This window comes from Tiliqua scincoides, chromosome 3 (assembly GCF_035046505.1).
Source record: "Tiliqua scincoides isolate rTilSci1 chromosome 3, rTilSci1.hap2, whole genome shotgun sequence".
Classification (NCBI taxonomy): domain Eukaryota; kingdom Metazoa; phylum Chordata; class Lepidosauria; order Squamata; family Scincidae; genus Tiliqua; species Tiliqua scincoides.
Window position 1 is genome coordinate 18,544,108 of NC_089823.1, and position 16,805 is coordinate 18,560,912.

The following is a 16,805-nucleotide window of genomic DNA, read 5'->3' on the forward strand; positions in this document are numbered from 1 at the left end:
TTTGCCTCCTTTGCCCTGCACTGGCTTTTCAAGGCAGCCCAAAACACTGCAAAAAGGCTCCCCCTGGCACAGGCAGGGAAACTGCCCTGGAGCCCTGGAAGAGGTTCCCCTTTCAAAGGATCAGTAAGACTCCTGGAGCCCCTGAGGCAGCAATGAGGTTGAAGAGGGGAAGGGGGGGGCAGAAATCCTCTGTAGCCAGAACACTTGCAACAAGGTGGAGCTCTCTCTCTCTCTCTCTCTCTCTCACTTACTTACACACACACACACACACACACGTTTTTTTCTTAATCTCCTCGGGTCACTGTGGAACCGAACTCACGCGCATAAATAGGCTCCACCTGTATTTACATATCATGCAATTTTCTATATCAGTCATGATATTTTCAGCAAGATCTGCTTTCTATATCCATTTTTAAGCCATTTCTGCCCAACCTTGCATATACTCAACAGGGACCAAATGTGTACCCCTGTGGTCCTGGCAAAAAATGGGTTTTAACACCGTCTACCAACAGCAGAGACAAAGGGATGGGCTACTTTGAAGGAGAGCAACCCACTGAAGAGTGATGCAAAAGAAGACAAGTATTGACTCTGCTGGAATATGCTGAGGGTCAGCTTAGTCCAAGAGTTTATCTCGGTTATAGGCCATCCAGGTGCTTTCAGGAAATACAGGTCAGACATTAAAGCAGCATTCCCCCCAGTTTGCCCCGAACACCCAGCGTTAAGAGGAATAAAGGGTCTTAAAAATAGAGGTTCCAATTAGCTATCAGGGCTAAGAGCCACTGATAGATCTCATATCCACAAGAGCCTCATCTAGCAGCATTATGGAAAACATTCTGTGGCCCAGTGGTTTTGTTTGTTTGTTTCATAAACAGCACGCAGAGGGATCTTTAAGGGCCAAATCCTACCCCTTGACAGCCCAGATAATGCAGCCCAACTGATGATGTATGTGCTGCATGCTATAGGCTGGGGGGGGGGAAGCAGGACATGTAAGTTAAAAATGTATTATGTGCCTCTCCACAGACCGCTTGTCCTCCAGTGGGTATCCTTGGAACTATGCCACGTCTTTAGCAGGTGTCTAGTCTAGGCTGGGAAGGGGAGACAAGATCTCAGTGTGCATGGTTGCCTCTGAGATCCTACCTCCAGACCATTCTGAGATGCCATCCCTCTCCTTCCTCCAGCCAGTTAGGCCCCAAACAGCCTAATCCTTGCCCTGATCTGTCCCGATAGTCCCCTGAACCACTTCCACCACCAACTTACAGCCCAATCCTATCCACACGTTCCTGGGAGTAAGCCCTGTTGACACTAATGGGACTTACTTCTGAGTAGATATACATAGCATTGGGCTGTTACAGGCAATGACAGGGGATTTATATAGAAAGATGTTCAAAAAATATTCCTCTAGTAAAAAGTGGTATATGGGGTGATGGGAATGATCAGGATTGAAACTATAGCGGGGCAAAGTTCTAAAGCCTCCCTAACCCACTATAGTTTTGCCATGTTCTGCATGCATACACATAGCTCCCCCACCCACATACACCCCTATTTATAAAAGAAAAATACCCCCAGGCATGCTATGCAGTTTGACCCTTAGCTGCTAGCCACATAGCTATCAAGAATAGCATAAGAAGCTGCACTAAACCGAGTTGGACTACTGATTGTAGACCTTGACTGACAGTGGCTCTCCAGGGTTGTAGACAGGAAGTTTTCTCTGCCTCATCTGAAGATGAGTGAAGCTGGTGCCTTCTGCATGCAAAGCATGTGCTCTGCCACTGAAGCACTGCCAAAGGTGCAAGCACACAGTTCCAGTTATAAATATTCATGCAGGCCCAGACAAAGATAACCAGATAATCAGCATGATGAGGCTGTCAAGTCAGCTGCAATTTGTAAACCCAACAGGGCTGTCAAAAAGTGTTGCAAGCTGCTTTTCTTAGGTAACAACTCCAGAGTGATTGTGAACAACATCACATATGCTTCACAGATGTTCCCGGAGAAAACAAAGCACAACACTGTACGTATGATTTCACAAAGGAGTGTGTGTGTGCAGGAAATCTGAAGGCTGGGTACAGAGGTGTTCCAGCCAGAGGGAATCCGAAGTGCTGACTTTGCCTCTGAGCTGCTGTCAGAAGATTTTGGGAAGAAGATGTTGAGAAGGTTATAAGGGGGATTGAATGCTTACATAGATCAACAGGTGAGTTTCAAAGAAAGATCATTCTGGTGTGATGAGCTCTTTTATCACACCAGAAAAGGCATTCAGCACAACACATTTCACTCCAAGCCTCTCACGGGATCATAAGCACGATACAGAAGGGCAAAAAACATGCACAAGTCAGAGCAGAGACATTACTTAAGAGCCAGAGAGAAGGAGTGGACGGTTGACTCAGTTCCTTGGAGAACATCAGCAAAGTATAGTGAAGAATGGCATAAAGATCCATATTGATGCAAACTGAAGCTTTCCAGACATGGTCTTGCAGTGAAAAACCCACCAAATGTGCCATGTGTGTCTCTTGCTGGCTAAATATGTAGAAGTAGAGGGCAGGAGGTCTGGCTCAGTTGGTAGAGCTGCTGCCTTGTATGCCTGAAGATCTGAGGCTGCCAGTTCGAAACAACCAGAAGTACCCGAGAACTGACGACACGTTGATATACTGATGAACTGAACCTCGGTGGCAGAGAAGAGTTGCCATCAAGTGGAGCATGGAAGGTGAAGGGCCAGAGAGAGGCCAGACCGGGAAGGAATCCAGCTGGAACGAGGAGTTCTATGAAAGACTAGAACTATTCAATTGTAAAAATCCTTACAGGGGTTTAGAACAGCCTGCCTATGTAAATCGCCTTGGATTAAAGTCTGAGGAGAAATCTGATGACCAAAGAAAGGCGGTATATAAATACCTGTATGTATGTATGTATGTATGTATGTATGTATGTATGTATAAACAAACAAACAAACAAACAATTAAATAAATAAACAAACAAACAAATAAATAAATACGTGTGGGAAGCCTAACCGTGCAATTTCAAAAATGATCCCCTGAAAATCACACTCCCAGCATTGTTTCTAAATCGCGTTATTCCAAAAACGTGCAAATTAAGACCATGTAAATTGAGAGCTACCAGTTATAAAGGTATAACCTAATTATCCATGGATTTTTCACCTGCAGTTTTATCTCAACGTGATGAGAAGGCCCTTTAAATTAAAGGAAAAAAGTTGTTTAACAATAGCCTTGTTAGTGTGGAGAGGGCAGCCTGCAGACAATCAATCATTCCCTCTCCAGGCACTTAGAACAACTTCACTTTGAAGCAAGTGACTCCTCTCTTCCCCCCCCCCATATGTGAAAGAAAGCAAAGTGGAAGTGATTATCACCTCCTCTTTGCATTCTTTCCCTGTGATGCACTCCCAGTGAAGGGAAAGGGTCACTGCCTCATTGTGAAGCCTTTCTAAGCATCTGGAGAGAGACTGATTGATTGATTGTCTGTCTGATGCCTCTGTCCTGCGTTACAAAGGTCAGCAAGGCTGTTTTTAAATCACTGAGCAAAGGGACATTGTTTTTTAAATGGATTTTCTTTAACCTGATTTTTGGCATCCATGTGGGTTCTGGAAGCGAAACCCTCATGGATAGCAAGACTCAACCTGTATTCTAAATAATAATAAAAAAAATTAATGCCTTTCCTTAACCCATAAGAACAGAACCACTGGATCAGGTCACAGGCCCATCTAGTCCAGCTTCCTGTATCTCACAGCAGCCCACCAAATGCCCCAGGGAGCACACCAGATAGGTAAATTTACTGGTGTGCTCCCTGGGGCATTTGGTGGGCCGCTGTGAGATACAAGGTTAGTTGTGAGGATAAAACAGAGTGGGGGTAGGCAGGTAAGAGAGCCTTGCATAGTACCCTGAATTCTTTGGAGGAAGAATAAGTTTAAAATGTAACATATAAACGAACACAAATGAGGAACAATGCAAAGAGCTATGAATTGCTGCCCACTAGTGGCACATGTTCTACCTTTCAGACTTCCGCTGGATAAACAAATTTTGCTGAAGGTCGCCCACTAGCTTGTTGCATTTCAAGTTGTTCTCTGTAAACAGAAGGGTTACAATCCAATTGTCCAATTGTGAACTGAAATTCCGTGAATGTCAGAAACATTCTTAAATCAAATGTCAAATGTTGCAGTTGAGTGGTGAGGACACAGGCATGTGACATTTGCCCAGTCCCGCACATCTGGCTGACACGATACGCAGAGACGTGGCTGAGAAGATTATATCCAAGTGACTGAAGATTGCACGTAAAGGGCGAAGAGGCTTTCGGGGGTCCGTCTTCCCACCTGCCTTGCTGTACATCTATGCTGATAAACGTGCCGGCCAAAATTGGCAGCGGAGGGCTTGTTCCTTTCCACAAGGTCATTTTCAAGAATGTCATCTCAATGACACGAGGGCAAATGGCTCTGACACACTCTTTATCCGGACCTTCTCTCAAGCTCCCTTACCTGCATGCTCTGAGCACTCTCTGGAGCGTAATGCCCTATGCCAAAGGTCTGGCAATCTCCTGCAACCAACACCAGCCTGGCCTCGCGCAACACATCTTTTCGCAAGCCGTCGGCTGAGAACATCACCTCTGTCGTGAAGGGGATTAACTTGCTATCAGGCTTGCTCACACAGCAGCCGATATGCTCTCTGCCTAACCATCACCCTCCATTCATCGCCTGCAGTTCCATTAAACACAGACATGCTTCTCTGATGCTGCACTTGCCGTTCCCATCCACAGCTACTGTATGTCCGTGGAAACTCATGTCAAAATACTGCATCTCTGCTAACGGGCACAAGCAGATCTGCGGACATCTCCCATCTTCCCATCCTTGTCCTGTCTGGCGAAGCACTTATTCATTATTCATTTTTTTTCCTTTCCAAAGAAATATACAAAAAAACTCCAGCATGTTTATTTCTTCCCTTTTGTTTCTGAGCTTAACCCATCATCAAATGTCCAAATATTCAACTGTTCCTCCTCCCCAGTGGATTTAATGCCGGGTTTCATTTCGCTGAAGGTCTCCGCTAGACAGGCCTGTTAGGTAAGCAGCAAAGCAATCTGCAGTTTCATTTTCAAAAGAACACAACTCACGGTTGTGGTTTCTTTGTTCTGCATGTTTTTCAACCCCATCTCCTGGACCACCCGTTGTCTATTGTGAAGTAAGCAAGACACATCTATTTATTTATTTAAAAACTCAAATAGGGCATTCAAAGAGAATAAGTGAGAATGAGATTGCAGGGTTTGCTCTCTCTCTCTCTCTCTCTCTCTCTCTCTCTCTCTCTCTCTCTGCTACCATTTGGTGCTGCTGTGGGACTACAGCAAGCAACAACATGTGCCCAGCACAAACAGAACAACCAATACGGACTGAACTACACACATAGCAGGATGTACTCATCAGAGTTCCCACCAGATTCTCATACGGTATTCTGAATTCCAGTACAGCAGTCAGGCTGTACTGATGTTGCCAAAACTTGAAATTCTCCTGTTCAAATCATGAATTAGGCCGTGTGGGGAGGGTGAAACATATAAGCTATCTAGTAGAAAAGAGGGAGGGAAAGAGGGAAAGAGAAAGAAACTAGCAGCACAATCCTATGCATGTCTACTGAAAAGCATAAGTCCCATTGCGTTCAATGGGTCTTATGGCCCAATCCTATGGGCTACTCTGCCTGCACCGCTGGCCTGGGCTCTTGCTAAAAGTGCCAAAAGACACTTTTGTGTCAGTACTCAGAATGGGCCACCAGCACTGAGCCCAGCATCAGTTGGCGCTGGGCCTCAGTGCCCAAAGTTGGATGCGGAGAGCTCCCAGCAGTATGTGTGGTTGCTGGCCAGCAGCAGGACTTTTGAGGGCAGGAAGGGGAAATAACTGGCTGGGGGGAAGGGAGGGGAGGATTGGACCTGGGAGGGGGCAGATATGGCTGTAGGCTCTGCCGCCATTTCCTGACCCCCATCCCAAACCAGGAAATCCGACAGAGGTCTCCTTGGTTCTGCACCAGTTCAACAGTAGGCACAGATCTGAGGGCACCCAGTGGGGCTGCCTGGATCTTACACAGTGCTTAAGAGAACTGCTGCTGCTTCCCTTCCCCATAGGATACAGTGGTTGCCATTTTGGCACTGCTGTAGCCCTGGCTGCTAGGGAAGCTTAGGATTACGCTGTTACTTCAGGAAAGCATGTATAGGATTGCAGCCAACTAAGGGCACAATCTTAACCAGGTCTACTCAGAAGTAAGTCCTATTTTGTTCAATGGGGCTTATTCTCAGGAAAGTGTGGTTAGGATTGCAGCCTAAGATATTTCTGAATAGCTGTGCCCAGGATTGGGCTTTGCAAGAGGCTTTAAGCAGATGCTTGTTGGGAAGTGATTGTTGATAGACCAGACTATTAGTTTCTACAGCAGGATATGCCTCTTTAGGTCTGACTTGTGAGTTCAGCCATGCTGGCAATGGGCATTGAGACTATTGGAACATGCATTTAATCTTAGCATCTAAAAACTCCAATGTTAGCTGGACCTTCACAGGGCACAGACATGTTGGACTCATTCAGCCAATGAAAGAAGTTAGACCTAAGATTGATAAGTAACAGAAGCCATGATAACACACTTTCTTTCCCTCGCATGTTTATGACCCCCTAGCAATCGGAAAAGAATACAGTCACAAAAATTGTCTGAGGATGGAACTTCCTGGTTCCTTTATGAAGTGAGAGCTGCCATAATCTACAGTGAATAAATCCAGGGCTTTAATATAGTTGTGATTGGGTAGCTGTGTCTCCCCATTGGGGCTCCCCACATCAGACCCACTTCCTCAAAGTCACCAGTTGTTCATCTTTTTTTCCTTTAAAGTTTCACTTTCTAAAAATTCGTTTAACCATTTTACAATTGTCATGCCAATGTCAATATTGTATATTATGTCCTGGCACGACAAAGTTCCAAACAACACAGTCCTGGAATGTGCTGGAATCCCTAGCATGTATGCACTGCTGAAACAGAGATGCCTGCGTTGGCTCGATCATGTTGTGAGAATGGATGATGGCCGGATCCCAAAGGATCTCCTCTATGGAGAACTCGTGCAAGGAAAGCGCCCTACAGGTAGACCACAGCTGCAATAGAAGGACATCTGCAAGAGGGATCTGAAGGCCTTAGGAGTGGACCTCAACAGGTGGGAAACCCTGGCCTCTGAGCGGCCTGCTTGGAGGCAGGCTGTGCAGCATGGCCTTTCCCAGTTTGAAGAGACACTTGGCCAACAGTCTGAGGCAAAGAGGCAAAGAAGGAAGGCCCATAGCCAGGGAGACAGACATGGGACAGACTGCACTTGCTCCCAGTGTGGAAGGGATTGTCACTCCCAAATCGGCCTTTTCAGCCACAGTAGACGCTGTTCCAGAACCACCATTCAGAGCGCGATACCATAGTCTTTCGAGACTGAAGGTTGCCAACATGACATTATGTCCATGTGGTAGTGTGGCTGAGTGACAGTGGCTTACGACAGCCCTGCAATGGAGTACAATGTTAATATTGCAGGTTAGATGTTGGGCCAGAGGCCCATTCCCACTTCTCTCCAGGAAGTGGAGGCCCATTCTCCACTTCTCACCATGTTAAAAACAACATCTGAACAGGGTCGTACTTCTGTTTGATTATCAACACTGTCAATAATATTCATGGGGAATAGCCACCTCGTTGACTGATGTGGATGAAATGGAGGCAGAAGCAGTCACACTCCTTTCCCCTCTTCCTGCTGGCCACTGAGAAACATCCACTCATCCAATTGGCTGGCAGAGAAGAGTGGCAGGGGAAGCAAACACATGCAAAATTCACATGGGCACCTTTGCCTTCCTCATCTCCCACTGGCCAACAGGGATTTTTACCTGTCTGCCCAGACTGGTATGTTGCCATGTGGAGGAGTCAGCAAGAGTGAGAGGGTCAGATGCACAAGATTTGTGTCCATGGGGGAGGCCTTTGGAGAGGGCTGTGACCTCGGCCTCAACGCAGCCTGGCACTGACACTGCTCTGGTACCCACCAAATGCATCTGAGCTAACAGAGGCCCACTGAACAGGGCCAGTGAAACCCATCTTAGGCCTAACTAGGATCATATGGTTGTGGTTGTTGAGATAGCTCAGTCCCAGGCAATGAACTTTATAGTCTGAAACCAGCTCTTTGAACTAAGCCCAGAAACAAATTGGTAACTCGCACAGCTGGTGGAGTCCATGCCACCCACCACACTCTTGCGAACATTCTCATGGTTGAATTTAGAGCCAATTTGTGCTCAGACTGTCTTCAAAGGCGGAGAGCACATGGCAGTCGTCCAGTCTGGGAGCTTGAAAACACATAGGAATGGTCAGTTTTGGATGGTCAGGATGCTTCACTCTAGTCTGAAGGCTGCTAGCTGGTGACATCAACGGGCATACCCCAGCTCAGTCATCTAGGAGGGACTGAACCCATGGGACCAGACAATTTAAAAGAAGCCAGATGCAGGGATCTTTCCGTGACACCGCTTTCTTGTTGCATCTCTTTAGAACCTGAATCATATTATGCTAATGTTGTCTAGGATTCATTACGGACTGTGACTTTTTAAAACCGCATCAATTACATAAGGAAACCAGTGGGGCTGGAACTATGCTATATCTGTAATTGAACATGAACTTTATAATTCCAATCTAATGAAAAGGGTTTCTGGTTTGTTACCCACTTCATTGAAAACAGGCATGTGTACACAATGGATCCAGTCCAGTGGCTTCTATGCAACAAGCAGGGACTTGGCAGCACAGGCAGAGACCTCTTCAAGGTGGCAGCTGCCCTGTCCTCTATGGCAATGGCAGAATGGTTCTTGCACGGAATAGAAATAGTTGTACAAGTATCCTGTGTTCCATCGTGTGTGGAAGCCATAAAGCTTTGGAAAACAGTCACACAGGAACCTTTGTTTCAAGTAAGGGACAGCGTATACATTACACAAATGAGTGTAAATACCACCTGAATCGTTATCATATATCCCCTCCCGTGCTGATGCAGTTGCAGCAATGGGGGGCACTGATGCAACCCACCAATGGGGGAAGGCTGTCCTGGAAGACTGCTCCAGGTAAGGTAATTTGTTCCCTTGCCCAGGGGTAAGCCTCCGCTACCTGCATGGGTCAACTTGATATCACTGGCACAACTCTGAGTCAATCTGTGCAGGCTGATCAGGCCTGGGAAGTGGGTTAGGATACAGTGCACATTTAGCTGGCACAAGTCCAAGTGGACCCAGGAAGGCGGACTGCGGCCAGGAAGGGGGATAGGATACTGGCAGCCACATTGCTGCCAATACTTCCCCCTTCCTCTCCTTGACCCACCTCTCTCTTCCCCCGATCTCCTCCCTCTTACTCTCCCCCATTCTGCCCACCTGCATTCTACTTCCTTCCCATTCTACCCGCCTCACTGACTTGTCTGTGCCGTGGGACATGGACAGACCACTGACCTGCTGCCAATGGGGGACCTGCTCCCCCATTCTGCCCACCTGCATTCTACTTCCTTCCCATTCTACCTGCCTCACTGACTTGTCTGTGCTGTGGGACATGGAAAGACCACTGACCTGCCGCCACAGCTGCTCAGTACTTATGACAGCGGCCTGGCTTTTTTGACAGCTGTGAGGCCCTCATAGGACTGGACCAAAAGATTTTTTTTTTTTTTTAAACTAAAAAACAGGTCAGGAGGAGGCTCACATTTTGAATAGAGGACTGGCAAAAGAGGGAGGGGTGTTTGAATATTTCCCCACTGACAGTTTTTTTAGCTCCATGTACTTCCTATCAATTTTTTTGCCCTGATAGTATTTCTAATGTGTATTTACCAGGACAATTATACATCTGGAATCCTGTGAGAAGAGGTCATTTTGGGTGGGGAAAAAAGAGTCGAGGGGGGGAGGGTGTTCAGCCACTTCCCCTCCCACAACTCAAAGCTGCAATCTCCTTTTCATCAAAATTGCAAGGTTCTGTTGCATGCATTTGTATGTAATGTATAATTTGTTTCACGGGCCAAAGCCAATTCCACTGCCTGGCAGCACATATAAGATTGTCATTCATTATAAATAGGATGATGGCCAAACGTATCCCCTTCTGATTCAGAATCAGCCATGATTTGTGCACTTAGGTGAAAGAAAACTGCAGAGAAAATTCTCCTGTATGCCAAGCTTTCACTTCATGCTCAGGTTGTAGCATATTCATGTTTCTGAAGTGCAAATGGGGAACATGATGTGTTTTCCTCCCCGCCCCCCCGTGTCACGATCATATAATTTGTCACAATGCACGAGCTTCTCATTGACCATTCTCACATTGTTGCGACTACCCAGACTTCTCAACTATGGGGAGGAACTGTTCCTCCATTCAGTGTTCTACAACAAAGTATTGAACATAGCGAAGGTGGCTCTGGCTAGGGAGCACATTTACATGGGGTGAGACCAGCTAACCCATTCCTGCTCCCTCCTCCTTTCTCTGTTCAGTGGATGTGGGGAGAGAAGTTCTGAAGTAAGCTTATAGCATATGCACATCAAAGTCAAATTTAAACCACTGTAACAATTGAATCTTAATAGCTTATAGTACCAGTGGCACAGAGTGACTGCCACTACAGGTATACCCTGGGTATATGCCTGTACTTTCTCTTATATCATTACATGATTGCCATTCACACCTATATGGAAAAATAAAGCTGCACAATATTTGGGATCACCATCATGTGGCTCCAACCCTGGCGCTGGAGGGGCAGGGGACATGGTCTGCAATGGCAAGTGCCCCCTGATGGATGGATGCTTCACTGCCTGTGGAGTGCACATTAATGCGCCTTATTCCCTCTTGCGATAGACTAGCCCTCCTTGCACATCAATCTTGCCTGTCACAGTGACACATGCCTCATTAGCATAAAATATTAAACTAGTTTCAGTAAATGTCTAAACACCCCAAGTACAATGTCTGCACTGCCCAAAAGATGTCATGTACAAGCCTAAACTTTTGAGCACACCAGGAAAAACTTCAATCGCTGATTCATCTCCCTGAGAAGGTCAATCATTTTTAAAAAGAAGGTATTTTGCCTCATAAGAAGAACATATCCCAACAAAAGCACCGAAGAAATAACTTTGCAGAAAGCCCTTGATGAAACATTCAATAAAACCCCCAAGATCAATAAGATCTTTGAAGTGCAGCTCTGAAGTACAACTAGTCTCATTTTCTCAACTTGCTCGGAAAAATTGATCTCGAAGCAATGCTTCATGGGCAGGAAATAGACAGAAATTGCCATATTAGCAATGGAGACCATCAGATATTTGATTCAGGCACACCACAACTTCTGAATCCATTATGGAATGCTTTTGATTTCAAATAAATCCCTCTTTTTTAAAAAAAATGTGTAAAATGTTAATGCACCAAAGAACATTCTCTTTTTATTTAATGAGCATCCCATGAGTGCAGAAGTTTGCATTGCAAGAAATGCAGTGAGATATATTAGGGAGACCTGTGCAAAAATTCTGGACTGAAAAACAAACCTGTCTCAAATTATTCCATGTTAGAAGGAGACCTAGTGTGACCTCTATACAGACGTGCACCACTTAACAACTGTTTACTTAATGATGTACTGCATATATGACGGAAGTCAAAGCACAATAAAGATGCTCTTAATGAGACAATTGGGTCTCTCATAACCTGCAGCAGAGTGTCTGTTTATACAACAGAGAGGCTCTTCATGCAAAGAAGAGGCAATCAGTCTCCAATATCCTGTGCAGCCAGCTAATGTCTGGCAGGGAGTGTCTGCTTACACAACAAAGGCAATAGATTGGACTGAATGTTCACTTAACAACCTAAATCACATAACAACAGGAATAGGAGAGCATATCCCCATCATTAAGTGGTGCACACCTGTATTTCAAGGCAGTGTATCTCTGCATGAACTATTCTGGGAATAAATAATAAGGAAGAACTATCACCTTCATGCTCTATTTCTGGGCTTTCCAAGAAATATCTGGGTGGCCACAGCTGGGAGCAGAATGGATAAGAAGGGCTTTGGTTCTGCCTGACGTAGTCTTCCTAGGGCCACGTCTACTGTGGCTTTGCTATTGTGAACTGCAGTGCCTTCAGGGAATGTGAACTGGTCCCATAAAATTGTTTTGGCCAAAAAATGTGCATGCGTTACATTCACCTTGAGTAGGTGAATCAGATTACATACAGGTCCGCTCAATCTTTTGTTTTGTGCATAGGATCCGCACGTTGCAACAGCACTGAAGTTCATAGCACTGGTGGGAAGGCCTGTGCCAGCACCCGCTGGCACCAGCTGGCACCAGGTTGCGATGTTCATTGGAGCAGGTAAGTTCAGCACTGAGCAGCAGTGGGGTGGGGAAGGGTGGGGAGGGATGCTAATGGGGTGGGGAAGGGCGGTGGAGGGCAGGGCTGGGGTGGGCGGATCAGCCTGAGGAGGGGGGGTGGGATTGCAGCACATGCTGCATTTTATCCCCCTTCTCGAACCAGATCTGCCAACATAAGAACATAAGAACATAAGAACAGCCCCACTGGATCAGGCCATAGGCCCATCTAGTCCAGCTTCCTGTATCTCACAGCGGCCCACCAAATGCCCCAGGGAGCACACCAGATAACAAGAGACCTCATCCTGGTGCTCTCCCCTACATCTGGCATTCTGACTTAACCCATTCCTAAAATCAGGAGGTTGCGCATACACATCATGGCTTGTACCCCATAATGGATTTTTCCTCCAGAAACTCGTCCAATCCCCTTTTAAAGGCGTCTAGGCTAGACGCCAGCACCACATCCTGTGGCAAGGAGTTCCACAGACCGACCACCCGCTGAGTAAAGAAATATTTTCTTTTGTCTGTCCTAACCCGCCCAACACTCAATTTTAGTGGATGTCCCCTGGTTCTGGTATTATGTGAGAGTGTAAAGAGCATCTCCCTATCCACTCTGTCCATCCCCTGCATAATTTTGTATGTCTCAATCATGTCCCCCCTCAAGCGTCTCTTTTCTAGGCTGAAGAGGCCCAAACGCCGTAGCCTTTCCTCATAAGGAAGGTGCCCCAGCCCCGTAATCATCTTAGTCGCTCTCTTTTGCACCTTTTCCATTTCCACTATGTCTTTTTTGAGATGCGGCGACCAGAACTGGACACAATACTCCAGGTGTGGCCTTACCATCGATTTGTACAACGGCATTATAATACTAACCGTTTTGTTCTCAATACCCTTCCTAATGATCCCAAGCATAGAATTGGCCTTCTTCACTGCCGCCGCACATTGGGTCGACACTTTCATCGACCTGTACACCACCACCCCAAGATCTCTCTCCTGATCTGTCACAGACAGCTCAGAACCCATCAGCCTATATCTAAAGTTTTGATTTTTTGCCCCAATGTGCATGACTTTACACTTACTGACATTGAAGCGCATCTGCCATTTTGCTGCCCATTCTGCCAGTCTGGAGAGATCCTTCTGGAGCTCCTCACAATCACTTCTGGTCTTTACCACTTGGAAAAGTTTGGTGTCATCTGCAAACTTAGCCACTTCACTGCTCAACCCTGTCTCCAGGTCATTTATGAAGAGGTTGAAAAGCACCGGTCCCAGGACAGATCCTTGGGGCACACCGCTTTTCACCTCTCTCCATTGTGAAAATTGCCCATTGACACCCACTCTCTGCTTCCTGGCCTCCAACCAGTTCTCAATCCACGAGAGGACCTGTCCTCTAATTCCCTGACTGTGGAGTTTTTTCAGTAGCCTTTGGTGAGGGACCATGTCAAACGCCTTCTGAAAGTCCAGATATATAATGTCCACGGGTTCTCCCGCATCCACATGCCTGTTGACCTTTTCAAAGAATTCTATAAGGTTTGTGAGGCAAGACTTACCCTTACAGAAGCCATGCTGACTCTCCCTCAGCAAGGCCTGTTCGTCTATGTGTTTTGAGATCCTATCTTTGATGAGGCATTCCACCATCTTACCCGGTATGGATGTTAGGCTGACCGGTCTATAGTTTCCCGGGTCCCCCCTCTTTCCCTTTTTAAAAATAGGCGTGACATTTGCTATCCTCCAATCTTCTGGTACCGTGGCCGTTTTGAGGGACAAGTTGCATACCTTAGTCAAGAGATCTGCAACTTCATTCTTCAATTCCTTAATAACCCTTGGGTGGATGCCATCAGGGCCCGGTGACTTATTGATCTTTAATTTATCAATGAGGTCTGAAACATCTTCTCTTTTAACCTCTATCTGACTTAACTCCTCGGTCAGGAGGGGCCGTTCGGGCAGCGGTATCTGCCCGAGGTCTTCTGCCGTGAAGACAGATGCAAAGAACTCATTTAATTTCTCTGCCATCTCTAAGTCTCCTTTTATCTCCCCTTTCCCTCCCTCACCATCCAGAGGGCCAACCGCTTCTCTGGCGGGTTTCCTGCTTCTAACATATTTGAAGAAGCTTTTATTATTCCCCTTAATGTTGCTGGCCATGCGTTCCTCATAGTCTCGCTTGGCCTCCCCTATCACCTTCTTACATTTCTTTTGCCACAGTTTATGTTCCTTTTTATTCTCCTCATTAGGGCAAGACTTCCATTTACGGAAGGAAGCTTCCTTGCCCTTCACAGCCTCTCTAACTTGGCTGGTTAGCCATGCGGGCACTCTCCTGGATTTAGTGGAACCCTTCTTTCTTTGCGGTATACACCTCTGCTGGGCCTCTATTACTGTTGTTTTAAGCAGCCTCCATGCACTCTGGAGAGACTGGACTCTTTTTACCCTCCCTTTCAACCTCCTTCTAACCAGCCTCCTCATTTGAGGGAAGTCCGCCCGTCGGAAGTCAAGGGTTTTTGTTAGAGATTTGCCTGGTATTCTTCCCCCAACGTGCACGTCAAAACGGATCGCAGCATGATCACTGTTCCCCAATGGCTCAGTAACGTTTACATCTCTAACCAGGTCCTGCGTACCGCACAAAATTAAATCCAGAGTCACCTGTCCTCTGGTGGGCTCCGTGACTAGCTGCTCTAAGCCACAGTCATTTAGCACGTCAAGAAATCCGGTTTCCTTATCGTGACCAGAACACAAATTGACCCAGTCAATATGAGGATAATTGAAGTCCCCCATGATTACAACCCTGTCCCTCCTTGTCACCTCCCTGATCTGTTTCCTCATTTCAAGGTCCCCATCAGATTTCTGGTCTGGAGGACGATAGCACGCCCCCAGTATTACATCGCTGCACAAGCCTGGTAATTTAACCCACAGAGATTCTACGGTGGAGTCGGACCCACCTTCAATCTCTACTTTGCTGGATTCTATCCCTTCCTTAACATAAAGGGCCACCCCACCTCCAACACGCCCCTGCCTGTCCCTCCTGTAGAGATTATAGCCCGGGATTGCTGTATCCCACTGATTCTCCGCATTCCACCAGGTTTCCGTTATGCCCACTATGTCAATATTTTCCCTTGTCACCAGACATTCCAGTTCTCCCACCTTTGCTCGTAGACTTCGGGCATTCGCATAAAAGCATTTATACACGGAATGCCCCAGGATGGGCTGCTTATTTGCTCCTTTGTCCCTGCATCCTCTCATTGTGCCAAACCGTCTATCACATCCCATCACCCTACCTTTCCCAATTTCTTCTCCTACCCTGCCTTTGTCTTGTTGTTCTCTAACCTCCCCATCCTCATCCCATAGGGATGAGGAGTCCCGAACCGGATGCCCCTCGGCTCCTGTCGGCCTTCCCCCAGGGATCAGTTTAAAAGCTGCTCTGCCACCTTTTTAATGTTATGCGCTACCAGTCTGGTTCCATTCTGGTTCAAATGGAGCCCGTCCCTCTTGTACAGGCCCCGCTTGTCCCAAAATGTTCCCTAGTGCCTAACGAATCTAAACCCCTCCTCCCTACACCACCGTCTCATCCACGCATTGAGACCCCTGATCTCCGCCTGCCTAGCTGGCCCTGCGCGTGGAACAGGTAGCACTTCAGAGAACGCTACCTTTGAGGTCCTGGCTTTCAGCTTCCTGCCTAAAAGCCTAAATTTGGCCTCCAGGACCTCCCAGCTACACTTGCCCACATCGTTGGTGCCGACATGCACCACAGCCGCTACCTCTCCCCCAGCACTGTCTACCAGCCTGTCTAGACGAGAAGTGATGTCCGCAACCTTCGCACCAGGCAGGCAAGTCACCACGCGGTCCTCACATCCGTCGCAAACCCCCCTCTCTATGTTTCTAATAATTGAATCCCCCACTACAAGAAGCCCCCGACCCCCCTCCCGCCGAGGAGTATCCCGAGTGCGCTCGGATACGGGCCCATCCCCTGGAGAAGGGATCCCCCCTAGGGGATTGTTTCCCTCCTCTCCAGGATGACGTCCTCCAGTCCCGAGACTTCCCACCCGGGCAGCCGAGGAGCTGCACGCCTGAGGTTGGGAAGAAGCCTGATCGTCCCCAGAAGTCTCCCCACGGTCCTCCTCTGGCTGCCTGCACTTCTCCAGGTCGGCCACCAAGGCTTCAAGGGAGCAGACGCGTTCCCTGAGAGCCTGGAGCTCCTTGCACCGAGGACACACCCATGACTTATGCCCCAGAGGCATATAATCATACATGTGGCACTCGATGCAGAACACTGGATAGCCCCCACCCTGCTGCTGGCTGTCTGACTGCATAGCTTTTTTGTTGTTGTTGTTGTTTTATTTAGGGGTCCTTTTAAAAACCGTACACTGGATAGCAGCCCTTTTCTCAAGGGAAGAGGAAGGGCAGTGTATGGGGCCCTGGCCTCCTCGCCCTGCTGCTGAACTCGCCCAGATGCTAAACTCTTGTGCCTTACCTGGCACTTAGTTCCCGAGGCACTGGGTTCCCAGAGGCC

General features: G+C 47.3%; 1 protein-coding gene across 1 annotated transcript in view; it reads right to left on the reverse strand.

Annotated features, from left to right (window-relative positions):
• Window positions 1–16,805, reverse strand: part of PDGFD (platelet derived growth factor D) — a 168,401-nt gene that overhangs the window by 91,623 nt on the left and 59,973 nt on the right. The window lies entirely within an intron of this gene.